This window comes from Lepidochelys kempii, chromosome 6, assembly GCF_965140265.1.
Source record: "Lepidochelys kempii isolate rLepKem1 chromosome 6, rLepKem1.hap2, whole genome shotgun sequence".
Classification (NCBI taxonomy): domain Eukaryota; kingdom Metazoa; phylum Chordata; order Testudines; family Cheloniidae; genus Lepidochelys; species Lepidochelys kempii.
In genome coordinates this window covers 13,034,956-13,058,033 of record NC_133261.1, presented here as the reverse complement: position 1 = coordinate 13,058,033, position 23,078 = coordinate 13,034,956, and positions in this window count along the sequence as shown.

The window sequence follows — 23,078 nt, the reverse complement described above, 5'->3', positions numbered from 1 at the left end:
TGGGCATTGGTGGTACCTAGATCTCTTCTGTTTTCTGCCTGTGGCACAAAACCGCTCCTGAGTGACTGAAATGCTTTGATCAGGCTAAAGTCATTGTGCTTAATATAAGGATATCTGGGTAAAATCTAATGGCCTGTGATATACAAGAGGTTAGACTAAATAATCTAATGACCTTCTGGCTTTATACTCTGAAATCAGTGAAATTTTTAAAACAAACATTGTCCCCTTTGCAATCCAAACATCGCAGCCTTGGGCTGAGGCATGAGAATTAAATGAAATTGACTAAACTATTTTCATTTCTTAAATTGAAAAAGTGCTAACAATATATCAAGGTCAGAAGTAAATATTAGCACAACCTTATAAAGCTTTAAAAATCAATCTGAGAAAGGAAAGTTGTGTTTTTAAATATTTTTGAACCTGACCGTGTCCCTCCAAAATATAAACTGAAAAAAAATTCAACTTTGGAGAAAATAAACTGGAAATTTTTTCTTGTTCTTTTTGTGTTGATGCCCATGTACTACATATGTGTATATATACTGTTGTGTGAACCAAATACCAGCATTTGTACTTCTGTATCCTGCCAATTTAAATACATTTTTTTAAAAATGTCATACTGATGTCTTTATTATATTGAATATTCTTTACATGAAGGGGAGAAAATAAACAATCCCGTTGTATTTTACAACGGTTTCTGGGTTGGAGAAGGGAAGTGGGCAGAAGCAATCTTTAATGCTGAGAGACAGTGCAGTCCAGTGGATAGGACACTGGGAGGCAGGAAACGTGGGTTCTGTTCCTTGGCTTTGCTACTGGCCTAGCTGTGAGGTGAGTCACTTCCCTCTCTGTGCCCCTTTCCCCTCCCACCTTCTGTCTTACCTATTTAGGGTGTAAGCTTTTTGGGTAGGCACTTTCTTTCATTATATATGCCCTAGACCTTCCCCTCCATCTGTCAAGACAAGCTCTGAAGTTAACAAGGGGCCTTTGATGGTATGTACTTTTTACTAGAGAGGGTTCTTCTAGCCCACTGCATCCAAACAGAGCCATGGATGCAAGTGGAACCCACAACTTTTAGGACACTGGTAAAAAAATCCAGGAGATGCAGAACAGCAGTAAAGGGCAATATTAAAGCAATGAGATGAGAGAGAAGTCTTGCAAAGTTTAATTCCCAAATCTGATAGGTCCATTCACTTCCTGCAGGGGACTGCGCTTTTGCTCTCTAATGCTTACCTCGTGTCCTAACTCATGTCTACACTATGAAGTTAGGTCGAATTTATAGAAGTCGTTTTTTAGAAATCGGTTTTATATATTCGAGTGTGTGTGTCCCCACAGAAAATGCTCTAAGTGCATTAACTCGGCGGAGTGCTTCCACAGTACCGAGGCTAGAGTCGACTTCCGGAGCATTGCACTGTGGATAGCTATCCCACAGTTCCCGCAGTCTCCGCTGCCCATTGGAATTCTGGGTTGAGATCCCAATGCCTGATGGGGCTAAAACATTGTCGCGGGTGGTTCTGGGTACATATCGTCAGGCCCCCCTTCCCTCCCTCCCTCCGTGAAAGCAGCAGCAGACAATTGTTTCGCGCCTTTTTTCTTGAGTTACCTGTGCAGATGCCAGACCACGGCAAGCATGGAGCCTGCTCAGGTAACCATCAGCGTATGTCTCCTGGGTGCTGGCAGACTTGGTACTGCATTGCTACACAGCAGTAGCAACCCCTTGCCTTGTGGCAGCAGATGGTACAATAGGACGGGTAGCTGTCATCGTCATGTCCGAGGTACTCCTCGCCACGTCAGCCAGGAGCGCCTGGGCAGACATGGGTGCAGGGACTACATTAGAAGTGACTTGACCAGGTCATTCTCTTTAGTCCTGCAGTCAGTCCTATTGAACCATTTTATGGTGAGCAGGCAGGCGATACGGATTGCTAGCAGTCGTACTGTACCATCTTCTGCCGGGCAGGCAAGAGATGGGGATGGCTAGCAGTCCTATTGTACCATCTTCTGCCAAGCAGCCATGAGATGTGGATGGCTTGCAGTCCTTCTGCACTGTCTGCTGCCAGCCAAAGATGTAAAAGATAGATGGAGTGCATCAAAACAAGAAATAGACCAGATTTGTTTTGTACTCATTTGCAACCCTCCCCTCCTCTCCCCCCCCCCCCCCCCCGTCTAGGGGACTCATTCCTCTAGGTCACCCTGCAGTCACTCACAGAGAAGGTGCAGCGAGGTAAATCTAGCCATGTATCAATCAGAGGCCAGACCAACCTGCTTGTTCCAATAAGAACAATTACTTAGGTGCACCATTTCTTATTGGAACCCTCCGTGAAGTCCTGCCTGAAATACTCCTTGATGTAAAGACACCCCCTTTGTTGATTTTAATTCCCTGTAAGCCAACCCTGTAAGCCATGTCATCAGTCGCCCCTCCCTCCGTCAGAGCAACGGCAGACAATCGATATGTGTCTTTTTTCTGTGCGGACACCATACCAAGGCAAGCATGGAGGCTGCTCAGTTCACTTTGGCAATTAGGAGCACATTAAACACCACACGCATTATCCAGCAGTATATGCAGCACCAGAACCTGGCAAAGCGATACCGGGCGAGGAGGTGACGTCAGCGTGGTCACGTGAGTGATCAGGACATGGACACAGATTTCTCTGAAAGCATGGGCCCTGCCAAAGCATGCATCATGGTGCTAATGGGGCAGGTTCATGCTGTGCAACGCCAATTCTGGGCACGGGAAACAAACACAGACTGGTGGGACTGCATAGTGTTGCAGGTCTAGGACGATTCCCAGTGGCTGAGAAACTTTCGCATGCGTAAGGGCACTTTCATGGAACTTTGTGACTTGCTTTCCCCTGCCCTGAGGCGCATGAATACCAAGATGAGAGCAGCCCTCACAGTTGAGAAGTGAGTGGCGATAGCCCTGTGGAAATTTGCAATGCCAGACAGCTACCGGTCAGTTGGGAATCAATTTGGAGTGGGCAAATCTACTGTGGGGGCTGCTGTGATGCAAGTAGCCCACGCAATCAAACATCTGCTGATATCAAGGGTAGTGACCCTGGGAAATGTGCAGGTCATAGTGGATGGCTTTGCTGCAATGGGATTCCCTAACTGTGGTGAGGCCATAGACAGAACCCATATCCCTATCTTGGCACTGGAGCACCAAGCTGGTGAGTACATAAACCGCAAGGGGTACTTTTCAATAGTGCTGCAAGCTCTGATGGATCACAAGGGATGTTTCACCAACATCAATGTGGGATGGCCGGGAAAGGTACATGACGCTCGCACCTTCAGGAACTCTGGTCTGTTTCAAAAGCTGCAGGAAGGGACTTTATTCCCAGACCAGAAAATAACCCGTTACAGATGTTGAAATGCCTCTAGTTATTCTTGGGTCCCAGCCTACCCCTTACTGCCATGGCTCATGAAGCCGTACACAGGCAGCCTGGACAGAAGTCAGGAGCTGTTCAGCTACAGGGTAAGCAAGTGCAGAATGGTGGTAGAATGTGCATTTGGACGTTTAAAGGCACGCTGGCGCAGTTTACTGACTCACTTAGACCTCAGCGAAACCAATATTCCCACTGTTATTACTGCTTGCTGTGCACGCCACAATATCTGTGAGAGTAAGGGGGAGACATTTATGGTGGGGTGGGAGGTTAAGACAAATCACCTGACTGCTGGTTACGCGCAGCCAGACACTAGGGTGGTTAGAAGAGCACAGGAGGACAGAGTGCGCATCAGAGAAGCTTTGAAAACCAGTTTCATGACTGGACAGGCTACGGTGTGAAAGTTCTGTTTGTTTCTCCTTGATGAAACCCCCCGCCCCTTAGTTCACTCTACCTCCCTGTAAGTTAACCCACCTCTCCTCCCCACTTTGATCACCGCTTGCAGAGGCTATAAAGTCATTGTTGCTTCACATTCATGCATTCTTTATTCATTCATCACACAAATAGGGAGATGACTACCAAGGTAGCCCAGGAGGGGTGGTGGAGGAGAGAAGCACCAGGAGGGGTGGTGGAGGAGGGAAGGACAAGGCCACACAGCACTTTAAAAGTTTACAACTTTAAAAGTTATTGAATGCCAACCTTCTGTTTTTTGGGCAATCCTCTGTGGTGGAGTGGCTGGTTGGCCGGAGGCCCCCCCACCACATTCTTGGGTGTTTGGGTGAGGAGGCTATGGAACTTGGGGAGGAGGGCGGTTGGTTACACCGGGGCTGCAGTGGCAATCTGGAGCATATTGGTTTGATCCTCCCACAGCCTCAGCATTGAATCCTGCCTCCTCTCATCACGCTGCCGCCACATTTGAGCTTCAGCCCTGTCTTCAGCCCACCACCTCTCCTCCCGGTCATTTTGTGCTTTCCTCCACTCTGACATTCTTTGCCTCCACGCATTCATCTGTGCTCTGTTAGTGTGGGAGGACAGCATGAGCTCAGAGAACATTTCATCGCGAGTGCGTTTTTTTTTCTTTCTAATCTTCGATAGCCTCTGGGAAGGGGAAGATCCTGTGATCATTGAAACACATGCAGCTGGTGGAGAAAAAAAAAGGGACAGCGGTATTTAAAAAGACACATTTTATAAAACAGTGGCTACACTCTTTCAGGGTAAACCTTGCTGTTAACATTACATACATAGCACATGTGCTTTCGTTACAAGGTCGCATTTTGCCTCCCCCCACCGCATGGCTACCCCCTCAACCCTCCCCCCTCCCCATGGCTAACAGCGGGGAACATTTCTGTTCAGCTACAGGCAAACAGCCAAGCAGGAATGGGCACCTCTGAGTGTCCCCTGAAGAAAAGCATCCTATTTCAACGAGATGACCATGTATGATATCACTCTCCTGAGGATAACACAGAGAGATAAAGAAGGAATGTTGTTTGAATGCCAACAAACATACACTGCAATGCTTTGTTGTACAATGATTCCCAAGTACAAGCTACTGGCCTGGAGCGGTAAAGTGTCCTACCATGGAGGATGCAATAAGGCTGCCCTCCCCAGAAACCTTTTGCAAAGGCTTTGGGAGTACATCCAGGAGAGCCACGAATGCCAGGGCAAATTAATCCTTTCACATGCTTGCTTTTAAAACATGTATAGTATTTTAAAAGGTACACTCACCGGAGGTCCCTTCTTCTCCTGGCGGGTCCGGGAGGCAGCCTTGGGTGGGTTCGGGGGGTACTGGCTTCAGGTCCAGGGTGAGAAACAGTTCCTGGCTGTCGGGAAAACCGGTTTCTCCGCTTGCTTGCTGTGAGCTATCTACAACCTCATCATCATCATCATCATCATCTTCGTCCCCAAAACCTGCTTCTATATTGCCTCCATCTCCATTGAAGGAGTCAAACAACACGGCTGGGGTAGTAGTGGCTGAACACCCTAAAATGGCATGCAGCTCATCATAGAAGCGGCATGTTTGGGGCTCTGACCCGGAGCAGCCGTTCGCCTCTCTGGTTTTCTGGTAGGCTTGCCTCAGCTCCTTCAGTTTCAAGCAGCACTGCTTCGGGTCCCTGTTATGGCCTCAGTCCTTCATGCCCTGGGAGATTTTGACAAAGGTTTTGGCATTTCGAAAACTGGAACGGAGTTCTGATAGCATGGATTCCTCTCCCCATACAGCGATCAGATCCCGTACCTCCCGTTCAGTCCATGTTGGAGCTCTTTTGCAATTCTGGGACTCCATCATGGTCACCTCTGTTGATGAGCTCTGCATGGTCACCTGCAGCTTGCCATGCTGGCCAAACAGGAAATGAGATTCAAAAGTTCGCGGTTCTTTTCCTGTCTACCTGGCCACTGCATCTGAGTTGAGAGTGCTGTCCAGAGCGGTCACAATGGAGCACTCTGGGATAGCTCCCGGAGGCTAATACCATCAAATTGTGTCCACAGTACCCCAAATTTGAGCTGGCAAGGCCGATTTAAGTGCTAATCCACTTGTCAGGGGTGGAGTAAGAAAATCGATTTTAAGAGCCCTTTAAGTCGAAATAAAGGGCTTCATCGTGTGGACGGGTGCAGGTTTACATCGATTTAATGCTGCTAAATTCAACCTAAAGTCCTAGTGTAGTCCAGGGCTTAGTAACTAACTCTTCTGGTCATGGAACAACAAATTTCATCAACGTTGTTAGAGATAACAAAGGGATACAGGCAAATTCCCCTCCCAGGTGAGTCCAAAGAGAGCTGCTCTTGCCCCTTCCCTTGTGTTCTCTTCACCTTTATGTTGTTCAGATTGCATGGAGCTCCAGCTACCTTTCAATGGCCCTGTCTTTCATTATCATCATCCTCAGTAGGTGGCTGCGTGACTAGGTGATTTGCTTATCTCTAGAGCTGGTTGGAGACTGTAGCTGTCTTGTCATTGTTGGAGGCAGAGCTGGGCAAAATTTTTCAGATGAATAGTTTATTTGCCAAAATATATAGTTTCAGCCTAAGCCCTGGTCTACACTAGGACTTTAGGTCGAATTTAGCAGCGTTAAATCGATGTAAACCTGCACCCGTCCACACGATGAAGCCCTTTATTTCGACTTAAAGGGCTCTTAAAATCGATTTCCTTACTCCACCCCTGACAAGTGGATTAGCGCTTAAATCGGCCTTGCCGGGTCGAATTTGGGGACTGTGGACACAATTCGACGGTATTGGCCTGCGGGAGCTATCCCAGAGTGCTCCATTGTGACCGCTCTGGACAGCACTCTCAACTCAGATGCATGATTGTTTGCCGTTGCTATGATGCAGGGAGGGGTGACTGACGAAACGGCTTACAGGGTTGGCTTACAGGGAGTTAAAATCAACAAAGGGGGTGGCTTTACATCAAGGAGTATTTCAGGCAGGACTTCACAGAGGGTTCCAATAAGAAATGGTGCACCTAAGTTATTGTTCTTATTGGAACAAGGAGGTTAGCCTGGCCTCTGATTGATACATGGCTAGATTTACCTCGCTGCACCTTCTCTGTGAGTGACTGCAGTGTGACCTAGAGGAATGAGTCCCTTAGACGGGGGGAAAGGGGGATGTTTGCAAATGAGTACAAAACAAATCTGGTCTATTTCTTGTTTTGATCCACTCCATCTATCTTTTACATCTTTGGCTGGCAGCAGATGGTGCAGAAGGACTGCATGCCATCCACATCTCATGGCTGCTCGGCAGAAGATGGTACAATAGGACTGCTAGCCATCCTCATCTCTTACCTGGCTGGCAGAAGATGATGCAATAGGACTGCTAGCAATCCGTATCACCTGCCTGCTCACCATAAGATGGTTCAATAGGACTGACTGCAGGACTAAAGAGAATGACCTGGTCAAGTCACTCCAAATTTAGTCCCTGTGCCCATGTCTGCCCAGGCGCTCCTGATCGACCTCACAGAGGCGACAAGGAGCACCTCGGACATGACGATGATGGCTACCAGTCCTATTGCACCGTCTGCTGCCACAAGGCAATGGGTTGCTGCTGCTGTGTAGCAATGCAGTACCACGTCTGCAGCACCCAGGAGACATACAGTGACAGTGAGCTGAGCAGGCTCCATGCTTGCCGTGGTATGGCGTCTGCACAGGTAACTCAGGAAAAAAGGCGTGAAACGATTGTCTGCCGTTGCTTTCATGGAGGAAGGGAGGGAACGGGGGCCTGACAATATGTACCCAGAACTACCCGTGACAATGTTTTAGCCCCATCAGGCATTGGGATCTCAACCCAGAATTCCAATGGGCAGCGGAAACTGCGGGAACTGTGGGATAGCTATCCACAGGGCAACGCTCCGGAAGTCGACTCTAGCCTCGGTACTGTGGAAGCACTCCGCCGAGTTAATGCACTTAATGCACTTAGAGCATTTTCTGTGGGGACACACACACTCGAATATATAAAACCGATTTCTAAAAAACGACTTCTATAAAGTCGACCTAATTTTGTAGTGTAGACATACCCTTAGTCCCTTTGATGTTGTTCTGTAAAGATAGCCAGCTGAACCCCCAGAATCTGATTGCACCTTTCCACCATCCCATCAGAAGGAGACCCCTTTGGACCCAGCAGGGCTGACTGCAGCGTTGGCTGTATCTCAGGATAACCCATTGCCAAGAAAGCTCCAGTTCTCATTCCCATGGGAATGCTTAAAGACCTGATGTGAAAGGGGGAAAGGAAATTAAGTCACAGGACAATGCAACAAATGCAGTGAGTGTTAATGCCACTTACTGGTACAGATAGGGTAAGGCAAGTGGTTATTGCTAATTTTCGTGCCCTTGTAACATTTGTCACCACTATGCTGTACATATGGAGCAAGGACAGAGTTCAGGGAGGCAGTGGAGATAGAACAATGCTCCTCATGCCCTAAAAACTGAGCTTACCCACTCACCTGGACTAAAGGAGAATCTCGAGCAGTCCAGGGCGTATGACAAGTACAGTACTTCTGATTCCCTCCATTAGAGGGCACTAATAACACATTCACACAGCCCAGTTCATTATAACACCATGGGAAAAAGTAGTATTTTTTTTAATGATTTCAAATCAAGAAGTTCATAAACATGTAATTTTAGATGGGGCTTTAAAAATAATTAACTGGGAAATTATTGGGAAGGGGCTGAGGTGGAGAGGAGCAGGAATTGATTCTCTGCTGCTTTAGAGTGGTGTCATACACATCTGCACAGAGTGAGTGTTAAAATATCACCGAATCGGCATGGAAACATTATGTACTCACTGTAGAGCTCTAGGACAGAGGCCGTTGTCTTCTGGCATGTGGCTTCTGATGGCACACTGATGGTTTCTCATATGTGTATATAGAGACTGCACATATTACATTGTATTAAGCATGGGACTAGATTGTAACAGTAAGACTAAAAGCCTTTATGTATGTGGAACCTTTATACAAGTTACATTGAAACTACTGTATTTCTTGTATGTGATAGCTATTCTATGTAGTCTGTCTTATTTTTGCACCGCTTTATTTATATGATTCTTTAAATGTAATTCTATTGCATTTTACTATGTTCTGTGTATTCTTTCTTGCTTTATTAAATACATTGTAACCACTTATTTCCTTTAAACAGATAATTCTTTTGTTTTCAAAGAATTATTGCTTGTGTGTCCATCCTTGAGCGGGAGGTTGTATCTGTGTCCTTTCAGGGGTTAGCAAGATTAGCTTGCTCTGGGGAGCCCTCTGAAGGTCAGACACAAGCCCCCTGGTAACACCCTGGCAATTCCTTTAAGGTGGACCACAATCTTGTTACCCTTTTGTTAAATTAGACACATTTGTAGGTAACATAAGTTGCATCTAAATTTTAGGGTAACAAAGTAGTCACTCTGTCATGGCAGCATCAATCAGAGACATCAAGCGCATCAAGCCACTATCAAGATGATTAAGAGGGCAGTCCATAACCAGCTGGCATATGGTTTGTTCTTAAGCTCCAGGTAGGTAGGATGGCAAGCTTGTAGTGTTTGGGAATGTCTGCTTATGAGGTGTGGCTCTTTTTAGAAACCCAGAAGAGGAAGGGGCCCTGCCCCGGGGGGGGTCATGTGGAAGAAAAGCCAAGAAGGGGTGCCAGTAAGTCCCTGTAAAATAAAGTTTGTTCTTGTTTACATTGAAACCTGAGTGGTCTTCAAGTTATTGGGATATCACCAAGCTCAAGAAGCCCCCATGGTAAAGATGTGCGTTAAACCACTGTGTCCACAATGTATCCTGGTGTAATGCAGAAGAATTTTGGGCCATGTGGTTCTGAGAGTGAGGGAATCGCCCTATGGAGACTGGTAGAAAATCACAGGGGGTAGCTGAAGGGGAAGATATGTGAGTGGGGATCAAAGAGCACAGGGATGGTAAGGGAGTTAAAAAGAGCGAGAGCTGGAGTAAAATATAAAAAGAGACTCTAACTGGCCCATTTCCAGGTCAGCCTCTGCCACCCCTCCCCTTAGGGCTTCAGCCCCGAGCAGGGCCGGCTCCAGGATTTTTGCTGCCCCAAGCAAAAAAATTTTTGGCAGCCCCTGCTTTTTTTTCGTGCCCCCCACCTCCCACCCCTTCCCCAAATCCCCGGCCCCGCGTCCTCCTTGGGTGTGCCGGATTCCTCCCCCATTGCCTCCTGCGGCTCCCCCCCCCACAACCCCCCGCCCTAGCTCACCTCCGCTCTGCCTGCCACCCGAACATGCCACTGCTCCGCTTCCCCCTCCCTCTCAGGCGAGGGAGAGGCAGCGCGTTCAGGGGAACAGGCGGAGTGGAGGTGAGCGAGGGTGGGGGGGAAATGTGGAAGAGCAGGAAGTAACGGGGGGGGGGTAGAGGACCCTCTCCCTGCCCCAGCTCACCTCCGCTCCACCATCGCCGCCTCCCCCGAGTACGCCGCCACTCGGCTTCTCCACCCTCTCTCCCAGGCTTGCTGCGCCAAACAGCTGTTTCGCGTGCGGCAAGCCTGGGAGGGACGGGGAGAAGCGGAGCGGCGGCGGCGCGCTCAGGGGAGCAGGCAGAGGTGGAGGTGGAGTGGAGGCGAGCTGGGGCGGTGGGGGCACGTTCCTGGGGCGGCGTGGCCGGCGCCAGAAAGCCACCCCTAGAAATGTGCCACCGCAAGCACCTGCTTGTTTTGCTGGTGCCTAGAGCCGGCCCTGGCCCCGAGGAGTCACCCCGCCTGCACCTGTGGGGAAATCTCCAGCCGCCTTCCCACCTCGTGGGGGCGGGGCCAGGCACATGACGGGGTTGTCATGGTGATCGAGCCCCTCTCCCCACATTGGCTGCGCTCCTTGAAGGAAGCCGAACTACCTCCCTGCCCCGTGCTCTCCCCAACTCAGCAACCGCCGCGAAGCCTGCAGCCAATCAGCTTTTGAGGGCGGCCCAATGACGAGGAGGACTCGCCCCATCTTCTTCCCCCCGCTCCATGTCCCAGCGGCCAATGAGACGTGAATCCCGCCTCTCCCCCATGGCGGGAACCATGTGACTGTCCGCTGGCCTCGCGACCTGCGCAGCCGAGACCCAGTGAGAGGCTCGAGCAGCCCCTGGGGGACTGGCCTGGAAGGGGGATAGATGGGGAGAGGATCCCATGGGGGCAGGTCCTAGATCAGTGGTTCCCAGCTAGGGGCGCCACTTGTTCAGGGAAATGGGGGCTTCGGGAAGCGATGGCCAGCACATCCCTCGGCCCACGCCGCTTCCTGCAGCTCCTATTGGCCTGGAGCGGTGATCCGCGGCCACTGGGAGCCGCGATCGTCCGAACCTGCGGACGCAGCAGGTAAACAAACTGGCCCAGCCCGCCAGGGGCTTTCCCTGAACAAGCGGCACCCCTAGTTTGGGAACCACTGTCCTAGATGGAGGCTGTGAGAGGGATGGATCCTGTGGGGACCAGGAGAGAGGGCAGGACCCTGTCGGGGGGTGGGAGGGGGAAGATCCTGTGAGGACTAGGAGAGAGGGCAGGACCCTGGGGGGGATGGGAGGGCTGAGCAGGGGAGGGCTGTGTGGGGATCAGGAGGGGGAGGCCCCCATGGGGGAATGGGGGGGGTTGGATCTCATGAGTCGGGGAGGACCTCTCAGGGAGGGTCAAGTGGGTAAATGAACCAAAAATCTCTTTTGCAGAGAAAACAAAAAATCCCTCTCACCTGGTCAGCTCTTCCTTCCCTTTCCCCGTGGTATCTGCCTGCCCCACCACACTGTTGTGTGGTCAGTACTGAGTGTGACCTGTTGCCCCAGCCAGGTGGGACGATCCACGGGGATTTCCAAAGAGGACAGGTTTCAGAGCGGTAGCCGTGTTTCCAAAAACTTGTGTGCAATGGTGCACTGTTTCCATACTCATTCTGCTGAGTGTCACGGATGCAGGGGTGGTGATGAGGTGGGAGGATGAAGGACAAAGCAGATGGGACGTGAATAGGGATTGTCCGTACTCTCTCTCAGCTGTCTCCTAACACTGAAATCTCTTGACTCTTTAGTTTATTATTCCCGCTCCTGAGCCAGCATGAGTGCCAGGAAGCCACCCATCGGCAGGAGTCCAGCCAGTGCCCCCCAGAAATACACCATCCCATATTACTTTCTGGTAATTCACTCTAAATCAGATTTCCTCATATGATGTATTATTATTTTACTAGCACTGTGGTAGCACATAGGAGCTCCAGTCATGGTCCAGGACCTTACTGTGATAGGTGCTGCCTGCACACATAATGTAAGCCAGTTCCTGTCCCAACCCCGTTAAAGCAGTGGTGCTCAAACTTTTCCTGTCACGCCCCCATAATGGAATCTGTCTGTACCCCACTCCACTACTGCAGAGTCGGCTCAGCGGAGGAGCTGGGGCTGAAGGTGGAGCTGGCCTGCAGGGCAGAGAGGGAATGAGGGCAGAGCTGGGCTAGGGGCGGAGTGGGGCTGGGTGACCACACAGCAGGGACCCGGAGAGGAGAGAAGTAGGGGGGGAGCGGGAACTGGGGACAGGAGCAAGTTGAGGCTTGCAGGGCTGCTGTATGCCTCTCCCCAGCCAGAGCTCCTGCTGCCGGCAGGGGGAAGAAAGGGCTCCTTCCCCCGGAGCTCCCGTGCCACCCGCCAGCAGGGGGAAGAAAGGGCTCCTTCCCCCGGAGCTCCCGTGCCACCCGCCAGCAGGGAGAGGGCTGGGGGGAGTCCTCTGGCTATGGGAACATTATGTACTCACTGTAGAGCTCGAGGACAGAGGCTGTTGTCTTCTGGCATATGGCCCCAGCCCCCGGGCAGCCTCCTGCACCCCAAACTTCTCATTCCCAGCCCAACCCCAGAGCCTGCACCCCGAACAAGAGCCTCACCCCCTCCTGCATCCCAACCCTCTGTCCCAGCCCTGAGCCCTCTCCTGCACCGTGAACCCCTCATCCCTGGCCCCACCTGGCAGGCCTCACCCCTGCACCCCACCCTCTGCCCTACCCTGGGTCACCTCCCACACTCTGAACCCCTCGACCCCACCCCATGTGGCTCTCACATTGAAGGTTTTTTGCCAAAGTGGCCCCCACTTCAAAAATAGTGAAGAGCACTGACGTAGGGCTACAAAAGGGAAACTGCAGCTGTTGTTCATTCACACTGGTTTGTGTTGTTGTTGTTGTTGTTCAGCAAGAGAATGTGCAGGGTTCAAACCCCCTCACGCCAAACAGGATGAGATCAAACACTGGTGCAGTGCTCTGAAGGACATTGGCAATACGCTGATGTCTACTGAAAAACCTGGAACCCGAGACCCTGAATCCGATGACAGTGAGGATAGAAAATTCACTATTAACTTAGGTAAAAATGGAGTGAAGTATGTGGTGAAAGGCAAAGCCAGTGACAGTATTTACACGGCCCTGATGGCTCTGAAACGTATCCGGACTCACATCGAGAAGCAGCAGGGCAAGGAGACGTATCTGCAGCGGAAGAGGCAGATTAAGGGGTTTGTGAAGTTGGGAATGCCCCTCAAGTGCCTTCCTCAGAAGTCCCACTTTGCAATGAAGTTTTATAAAGTGAAGAGAGACCAGAAAGGTGGTGAGCAAGGATACCGCCAGCTCGACAGCACAAGGACTGAATGCATTGTATTTTATATCACTTCCACTGGAAAGAAAGGGCCTGATGGGGTGCAAATTCAAAAAATAATGTTGTGCCAGGAGCTTACAAAAGAGTGCTGCAAGATATGCGTCTTTGCCCCAAAAGGGGAGACCATCAAGACTGCTCTGAGCAAGGATGGACGGTTTTTGCCCCTCTTGGAGGAAGACGAGTGGTATCTAGTGGAGAACAGCGAAACATTCCACTATAGTCACAATTTTGTCAATGACTTAGACAATCAGTCATCTGAGTGAGGTGCAGGTTGTATCTGAGCGTGCCGTTAAGGCAAGGAATGAGCAGCTTGGTGGGGCCACTCGGGAGCGACGGGGGAAGCATTCTATCAATTTAACCTAGCTGTTCTGGTACAGTATCCTGAATTAAAGAACCAAAGTGAATTGATCAAAGAGTTCTTTAAGGAGGAGATTCGAGAATCAGGCAAACACATCAAAGCTCTGCTGGAACTGCATAGAAAAAACCTTAAGTTACAAAAAAGACACACAGACAGAAATAGTCATTCTATTCAGCACAATTCTTTTCTCAGCCATTTAAAGAAATCATAATCTAACACATACCTAGCTAGGGATACCCTCTAGGGTAGGGCTGCTAACCCTGCGGTCCTGGCCAAACTCCAGTGGGATTAAACCTCACCCCTGCAGCTTCAGTTCACCATGGGATCCCTTCCTGATTCCTGTGCTAAACACCATGCGTTTGCCACACTCTTCCCCAGAGGTGGCTGCATCTTGGCACTGCGGGAAGCAGCCCCTGCCTGTAGGTTATATCAGTCTGGGTCATTCAGGGAATGTAAGATCTTTGCTCTGGGTATTAACCCTTGAACCCCAGCTGGTGTGACCCCTGGGAAAAGCCTGCCATCAAAGGGTTACCTTGCTCCTCCTGAGTCTGAGATAGGTGCTAGTTCTCCTCTCCCTGCTCTGTCCTTGCTCCCGGCCCTGCCTCTGCCTCTGCCTCTTGACTGGTGTTCTGCGGCTTCCCTGCACACAGCTGCAGTGTGCGTAACTGTGCTCAGTCCAGAGTGATGGGCCAGGCAGCCAGGAGCTTCTTAGGCTCCCCCTGGCTTCCTCAGCTTCTGCTTATCTGTGGTGAGGTCTCTGGTCCTCTGCCACTTCACTCCACGGTGTCCTAACTACGCCTCAGCTGCCCTTACCTTGCTGATCTCTGCCAGCTGCTCTGCATTCACACCTCTGCCCAATTATTTTTAAATCAGGAACAGAAGAGAAATGAAGGGATTTTTTTTCTAAACAGGTCTGCCCTTTAATTACCTTTTGCTTGGGCCTGGAAAGCCTTAGCAGCGGCTGGCTAAGCACACGCTCCCTGACAGTTTGCTTGCTGGAAGGGCACAGAGGCACCCTTGCTATCTCTGCAGGAAACTGCTTTCTGGTGCCTGGCCCAGCCAGAACAAACCAGGGTTTGACTGTATCCATTGGAAGCTCACAGGTTTGAGGAAGCGAAGGATCCTCAGGATCTCTGCTCGTTACCAACCATTTTCCTTTCCTTCCTCATTGCTGGTGCTCCAGGCACAGAGGAGTAAATCTAAGGTTGTCTCGTACTAGAACTTTTAACTGAGTTTGTAGCCAGCTGGTTGGCTCTGAGCGTAGTTTGTGCCTGCCCTTCTCTTGGTGACCTCAATGGCATGGCACATGGTCAGCTCCTCAACCAGGGCCTAATACTGTCTTAGCTGCACAGAGGGGAGGGGAGTCTCCCAGCTGTGCCCCTGTCACCGAACCGGCTGAGCTGTCTGTGCAATAGTGTGCCCCAGAATGCTTTGCCTAGCCAGTGCTGCTCCGTGTGCACGTCCTGTGCAAACTCTATCCCCTGGCAAGGCAGGCTGGGAAAATGGCCTAGATTTTCCCCACAATTCAATGGTTCAAAACACAGTGTGGGCGATACCGGTGCACAAATGCGGTTGATGGCAGGGCGTGCCATGGGACAACCCTTGCTGTGCAGTTGCAGACCGGTTGTGTTGGTAGCCAGGGAAAAGGAGTGCGTCCCAAACAGCTTATAAAAATGGGGTGGGGCTTATAAGGCCAAAGTTTGAGTGACTAGTGATTTGGGAGGGCCTTAATCTCAGGGGTGCCTGGAAAGGGAGACTCCCCACAAAGGCCTGGCTTCCAGTGAGTTAGTATCTCCAGCTGACAAACCCACCTCCCTCCTCGCCCCCTGCCAGAAACTGAAGCCCTCAAAATTGCTAATCGCTTCTGAAAACCATGGCTGTAGTGTGGACGGAGGTGGAACCAGCCAGTGAGCCTATACAATGGTCACTGGCACAGAATCTCTAGGGTATTTAGGTGCCTAACTCCTCTTGAAACCAGTGGGAGTTAGGAACCTAAATACTTTTGAGGCTCAGTGCCTTTGTCCTCACTCTAAGTCTTCTCGTTGCTTCCAGAGGGCTTTGGCTCAGGCCCAGTAGGGGAGATCTGCAGGCTTGAGTGTTAGCAAAGGGCTAGTTCCCCCCTCAGAGCTACAATGCTTGCCTGCCTGCAGACTCAGGACTACCAGGCTCATGGTTCCTTACAACCAGAAGAGCTCATAACTGTAAACTGAAATCCTAAATCCTGCAGCCTAGCTATGAAACTTATCTGGGGGGACCTGGCATGGGAGGAGGGGAGACCGGGGGTGGGAGGGGGGAATCCAGAACCGCTGGTCTGAGCAGGGAGGCAGGCAAGTGCAAAGTGTCTAAGTAGAGGGGGATAGGTGGGTGGTACCCAGGGAGCTTGTTGGGGAAGGGTGAGATGGAAGGAGCCCCATCCCTGGGGCGTGCAATAAGCTCAGCTGACAGACGCTGTGATGTGTGTGACCCCTTAGAGTAGTCATCCTTGCACACCCTTGTCAGGCTGGGCAGTGCTATTCTCCACTTTGTTCAGCAGGAGAACTGAGGCATAGAAAGGCTAAGAGCCAGAGTCTTGGGGAGTTAGGCACTTAGGGCCAGAATTGTAAAGGTATTTCAGTGACTTGCCCAAGGTTGCACAGTCAGTCTGTGCAGACCAGGGAGCTGAACCAGGCTATTCCGAATCCTGAGCTAGTGCTCTAACCACTGGGACATCCTTCCTCTCCCCTGAGGCACAAACCCCCAGCTAACCCCGCAAAACTCCCTCTTCACCAGCAGTAGGAAGGTAAATGGTGTTGCCAGGCTCTGGTGCCAGTTTTCCCGTTGCTCAAACCCATGGTCTTGGAATCGCTTTTGTGCCGTGAGCTCCTTTTCAGCTACCCAAGCTGTTAGCACACACCATCATCTGTATGCATGGGCCTGCCCATCAATTACACACACACGCTGGGCCTGTAACCTTTGGCAGAAGAATGCAGTGCGGAAATATGGCCCTGACCTCCAGCTTTCTCCTGGTGCTAACATAAATTCCCAGGCGCTCAGTTACTGCCACAGTAGTTTACTAGAGACACAAGGTAGGGGAGGTAATATCTTTTATTGGCCCAACTTCTGTAGGTGAAAGAGACTAGCTTTCCAGCTACCCACAGCTCTACTTCGGGTCTGGGAAGAGCTGTGCGTCGCTCGAACGATTATGCTACAGAGCAGAACAAAGCTGGTTGGCAGTGGCAGCTCGTGAAACTGTTCCTGGGCCCTCCAGCCCCGCAGAAACACTTTCACAAATCCTTTGTCGTGTGGAAACAAGCCGGATCCATCCACAAGCCCTGGGCAGCTCAGGCGCTCCACAGCAGAGAGATGCAGCTGCTGGGCAGAGGTTCCCAAGCCATGCAGGGGTCCTGCTCTACCCCATACCTCCCCGCTCCCTACAAATCAGCACTTCCCCACTAAAAATCCCAAGTCTAGAAAGGTGCCCGCAGTAGGCTTGTCCCTTCTTAGCCATGCTAAGACCTTTGCTCCCTGTTAAGCCTTACTACGTCCCAACTCCCTCAGCCAATCCCCCCCACACTCCACCTGGCTAGCTCCCTCCGCACCTCAGCTCCCCTCCCATGGTCCCCCACCAGGCCTAACCCATCCCCCATAGCTTCCTTATCCAATCCTCCCCACCTGGCATGTCCCATCCCTCTTTAGCTCCCCTGCTCCTTTCCTCCTCCGCTCCCCTCCCCAGGTCCTCCCTACCTGGCCTGTAGAATCATAGAATCATAGAATATCAGGGTTGGAAGAGACCTCAGGAGGTCATCTAGTCCAACCCCCTGCTCAAAGCAGGACCAATCCCCAACTAAATCATCCCAGCCAGGGCTTTGTCAAGCCTGACCTTAAAAACCTCTAAGGATGGAGATTCCACCACCTAGGGAATCCATTCCAGTGCTTCATCACCCTCCTAGTGAAATAGTGTTTCCTAATATCCAACCTAAACCTCCCCCACTGCAACTTGAGACCATTACTCCTTGTTCTGTCAACTGCCACCACTGAGAATAGCCAAGCTCCATCCTCTTTGGAACCCCCCTTCAGGTATTTGAAGGCTGCTATCAAATCCTCATTCACTCTTTTCTTCTGCAGACTAAATAACCCCAGTTCCCTCAGCTTCTCCTCGTAAGTCATGTGCCCCAGCCCCCTAATCATTTTTGTTGCCTTCCGCTGGACTCTCTCCAATTTGTCCACATCCCTTCTGTAGTGGGGTGGCCAAAATTGGACGCAATACTCCATATGTGGACTCACCAGTGCCGAATAGAGGGGAATAATCACTTCCCTCGATCTGCTGGCAATGCTCCTACTAATACAGCCCAATACGCCGTTGGCCTTCTCGGCAACAAGAACACACTGCTGACTCATATCCAGCTTCTCATCCACTGTAATCCCCAGGTCCTTTTCTGCAGAACTGCTGCTCAGCCAGTCAATCCCCAGCCTGTAGCGGTGCATGGGATTCTTCCTTCCTAAGTGCAGGACTCTGCATTGTCATTGTTGAACCTCATCAGATTTCTTTTGGCTCAGTCCTCCAATTTGTCTAGGTCACTCTGGACCCTATCCCTACCCTCCAGCTTATCGACCTCTCCCCGCATCTTAGTGTCATCCGCGAACTTGCTGCAGGTGCATTTAATCCCATCATCCAAATCATTGATAAAGATGTTGAACAACACCAGCCCCAGGACCGACCCCTGGGGCACTCCGCTTGATACCAGCTGCCAACTAGACATTGAGCAGTTGATTACTACCTGTTGAGCCTGACAATCTAGCTAGCTTTCTATCCACGTTATAGTCCATTCATCCAATCCATACTTCTTTAACTTGCTGGCAAGAATACTGTGGGAGACTGTATCAAAAGCTTTGCTAAAGTCAAGATATATCACATCCACCACTTTCCCCATATCCACAGAGTCCCAAGTCCCATCCCCCCTCAGCTCCCCTCCCCAGGCTCACCCCAGCAGGCCTGCCCCCCGTCCACTCCTCAAGGCAGATGAGTTGTGTGTGGATTGCATGGGCTCTCCTCTCCTAACTGTTGGCAGGGGTTCTCTTCACACCAAATCTGGCCACAAAGGGCTCTTCTGAGCTCCCCCACACAGAAGAAGGCTGCCCGATGGGTAAGGCCCTAGCCTGGGCCCTGGGTTCCACTCCCTGGCTCTGGCACAAACTACCCATTTGCCCTTGAGCAAGTCACTTGGGGCCAGCTCTGCAAAGGTATGTGGGCACCTAAAGATGCAAAGGTGTCTAGCAGATTTTCAGAAGTGCCCAATCTGGCCCTTAAACCTCTCCATGCCTCAGTTTCCTCTCTGTAGCAAGGGGGTAGATAGCACTGGCGTGATTGTGGGATGCACAAGGCATTGGGGCATAGATGACCCTTAGCTATGTAGCAGTAGATTGTTTGGTCAGTGAAGAGACATGGGTAGGACTGTTGGTTTACATGGAGTGGATCATCTCATCTCAGCTAATAACAATACGACATGGAACAGCTACGGCACCTTTTATAGCTGGATCTCAAAGCACTTTCCAAAGAAGGACCAGGTCATAGCTTCATGGCACAGAGATCCATAGATTCTAGGGCCAGAAGGGACCAGTGTGATCATCTAGTTTGACCTTCTTCTAACTCAGGCCAGAGACCTGCCCCCAAATAATCCCTGTTTGAGCCAGAAAAACATCACGTCTTGGTTGAAAAATTGCCAGTAATGGAGAATCCACCACAAGGCTTGGCTTGGTAAATTGGTCCAATGGTTAATTACCCTCGCTGTTAAAAATGTCCACCTTATTTCCAGTCTGAATTTGTCTAGCTTCAACTTCCAGCGATTGGATTTTGTTACAGCTTTGTCTGCTAGACTGAAGAGCCCATTATCAAACGTCTGTTCCCCATGTAGGTACTTACAGGCTGAGATCAAGTCACCCCTTAATCTTCTGTTTGTTAAATTCAACAGATTGAGCCCCTTGTCTCTCTCACTCTATGGCATGTTTTCCAATCCTTTAATCATCTCAGGGGAAGGAACTGAGGCCCAGAGAGACAGAGACAGCTCCCGGCCAATGGGAGCTGTGGAGTCGGCACTCTGGGTGGAGGCAGTGCGCGGAGACTCCCTGTTCCCCTCCAGGCTGCAGGGATGGTGCTGGCTGCTTCCAGGTGTGGGGCAGAGTGAAAGAAGGTAAAGGGGCCTGCTTTCGCTCCGTTGCCGTGCCGACTGTTAGCGCCCAAAATCTCCTGGTTTGGCTGAGGTAGCCTCCGGGAGATAGAGAGTGATTGTGGGAGACTCCTGGCGAAAGAGGGAGGGTTGGGAACCCTAATCCTCGGAGAGGTGGATTAACTCTACTGATGGAAAATCCCTTCCATTGCTGTAGGACACATCTAGACTAGGGTTACACTGGCACAGCTGCAGTACTAGCTAGGCCACTGTAACAGCTGTAGACATGTAGACGTGGCCTAAGAAGGCCCTACGCTAGAATGCCAACTAGGCGGCAACATCTGTAACATCCCTTCCCTGAGCATACACCAGCCATACCTGGCAGTGTATTCATGGCCCTTAAAGGGAACACATCTCTGGTAACGCTTTCTCTGATGGAAGCTCTGCAGCCAGTCCATATCTGGTACAGGTGCCTGACCTGCTAGGAGCACCCCTGCAACCTGCTGTGCACAAGGTGTACATGACAGGCCCAGGGCCGCAGAGGTATTCAGCTGCCTGAGTCACCCAAGGCCTTGGAAAGAGTCCAGAGCGGAGCTGGGAGGTGAACCCAGACACTAAACCCACTGGAAGGATGTTAGGCCTCAGTGCTGCAGCTGTGGCATTCGCCCATGGCACAAAGCGAGGTGTTTGGGGGCACCAGGGAGCGAGGTGTTTTGGGGGTGCCTAGGGGGGTGGGGAAGCCCTGGAATGGGTTCCCTAGGGAGGTGATGGAATCTCCATCCTTAGAGGTTTTTAAGGTCAAGCTTGACAAAGCCCTGGCTGGGATGATTTAGTTGGGGATCGGTCCTGCTTTGAGCAGGGGGTTGCACTGGATGACCTCCTGAGGTCTCTTCCCACCCTAATCTTCTGTGATTCTATGATCTAGCTGGTTCGCGGGGGAAGGGGGAAGCTGAGATCTCAGCTGGCTCCGACCCGCTTTTCAGGGCTCATCACTAGCGCCACAATAATGATTTCCCTTGTTAGGTGAATGATAATGAATCCGAGAAACTTACCAGGTGCCCCTGCTAGGATCTGTGGGGATTTCCTAGTGGTATGAGAGCAGCCCCAGCTAGGTGACGCAGAACATTCTGACTGGGCTGGGGCCGCCTTCGCTACTGTGAAATTATCCGACCCTGGGCTCCTGGCGTGGGGTCTCAGGCCTGTGGGGGGCAGATGTAGTGCTGCTGATTACTCCCATCCAGCTGGCATCTGCTCTCCCAGCTGCACCTACCGTGCTAGGGAGTTCCTGGGCTCCGTGCTGCTGGGGGTGCGGGCACCTTGCTCATGCGTAGGGAGCGGGAGGCTCTTGGGCAGGTGAAGAGGAAACCAGGGATGGGTCTCCTCCCCATGGTTGCGGGAGATCTTTCTCTGGGCAGCCAGCCCTGTTGGTTGGAAGAGATTGGAGACTCGTTCAGCCAAATGGGGAGCAGAGGAGGAGGGGGAATCAGTTGCGGGGGGGGGGGGTATAGCAGCCAGGAGTGAGCAGGGTCGCAGTTAGGAAAGGGCTGAGACAGTTAGGGGACAATTTTCCCGCCATGCTATAACCCTAGCATCCCCAGGGAACTGCCTACGTCTTGGGGAGGCATCTTCTTGACCAAGGCAATTCCCCTCTGAGGATCCCCACTGAATGCATCCGATGAAGTGAGCTGTAGCTCACGAAAGCTTATGCTCAAATAAATTTGTTAGTCTCTAAGGTGCCACAAGTACTCCTTTTCTTCCTCTGAGGAGTGTGATTTTTACCTGTTTAACTCAAAAGCTAAGCGAACAGCTGAGAGAAACACTCGCTGTGTGAAAGTAGCATCAAGGTTTCAGGGCAGTCCTGCTGCAGGTGCTGCTGGCAACCAGTCAGGAGAAGCTATTGCAATTCACAGACAAGTGGGGCAGTGAGCTGTATGCATAACCCAGGCTAGCGGCACTCTGTCTTCCTCTAGTGGGGGCATCACTTATAGAGATTTATGACTTCTACAGCCTCGGGGCTGCAGGAGCCCATCCTTTAGCTCAGGCAATCAAAGCCCCTGCTTTATAGCTGCCCAGAGTCACGGCGACTCACGGGTTCAAACCCTGCAGCGCAGCTATCTAGGGCAGGGGTTCTCAAACTGGGGGTCATGCGGTTTATTACATGGGGGGTTGCAAGCTGTCAGCCTCCACCCCAAACCCTGCTTTGCCTCCAGCATTTATAATGGTGTTAAATATATTTAAAAGTGTTTTTAATTTATTAGGGGGGTCACACTCAGAGGCTTGCTATGTGAAAGGGGTCACCAGTACAAAAGTTTGAGAACCACTGATCTAGGGTGTCACTGCAATGCTGTGGTGAGGTGAGACATGCTGGCTTTGTGGCTGTTACCAGGTGTGAAGGGCAATGGGGAGAGAAATGGGCGATCGTTGCTGGTGAGTTGAACCTTCCAGGTTCCAACTTCCAGTCACTAAGCAATGGTCACTGTTCCCCTTGGGCCTACGCCCAAGTTTCTAGGAAGCCAGCTCCAACAGAATGACTCAACAACAAACAGGGTTGATACTCAGGTCACTTCTCAGTAAAAGCCAGTTCAAATGGCTCTGGCTGTGGGGATCATGTTCCTTTGAAAGGATTTGCACTACTGGCATGCTCGGGTCATAAAGACCCAGACACCTGGATAGGAGTTGCCTATTAATCAGGGTTTGCAGCTGTTCAAATCAGTTCTGGCTGCGCACAGCATTCTATCTGCAAACACTAAGCAGATTGTGTTGACAAATTCTAAGGATGATTAGGAAGGGGAGTGCTGGCTGGGAAGCAGCGAATGAGCCCTGAGAGCTCCCTTAAGGAAGATTCTAAAAGGGATCCTGCCAGGCTAAAAAAGCCACAGGTCTGATTTTACAATTGAGTTAGGCATACAACTGCAGAGCCATGTGGGGAAGGCCCTGGGCTGGGATAGCAGGGGGTTGTGAGTCAGGATCAAGGGGCACAAGCTGAGCAGGGGGTGCAGGGCTGGGATATTGTGGGGGCTGCAGGTGGGGACTGAGAGGTTCTGGGGGCAGGGCTGGGATAGTGGGGGGGCTGCAGGTTGGGGCTGAGGGGCACCGGCAGGCTCTGGGGGGCAGGGTTGAGATAGCAGGGAACTTTGGATTGGGATTGAGGGGCAGCAGCAGAG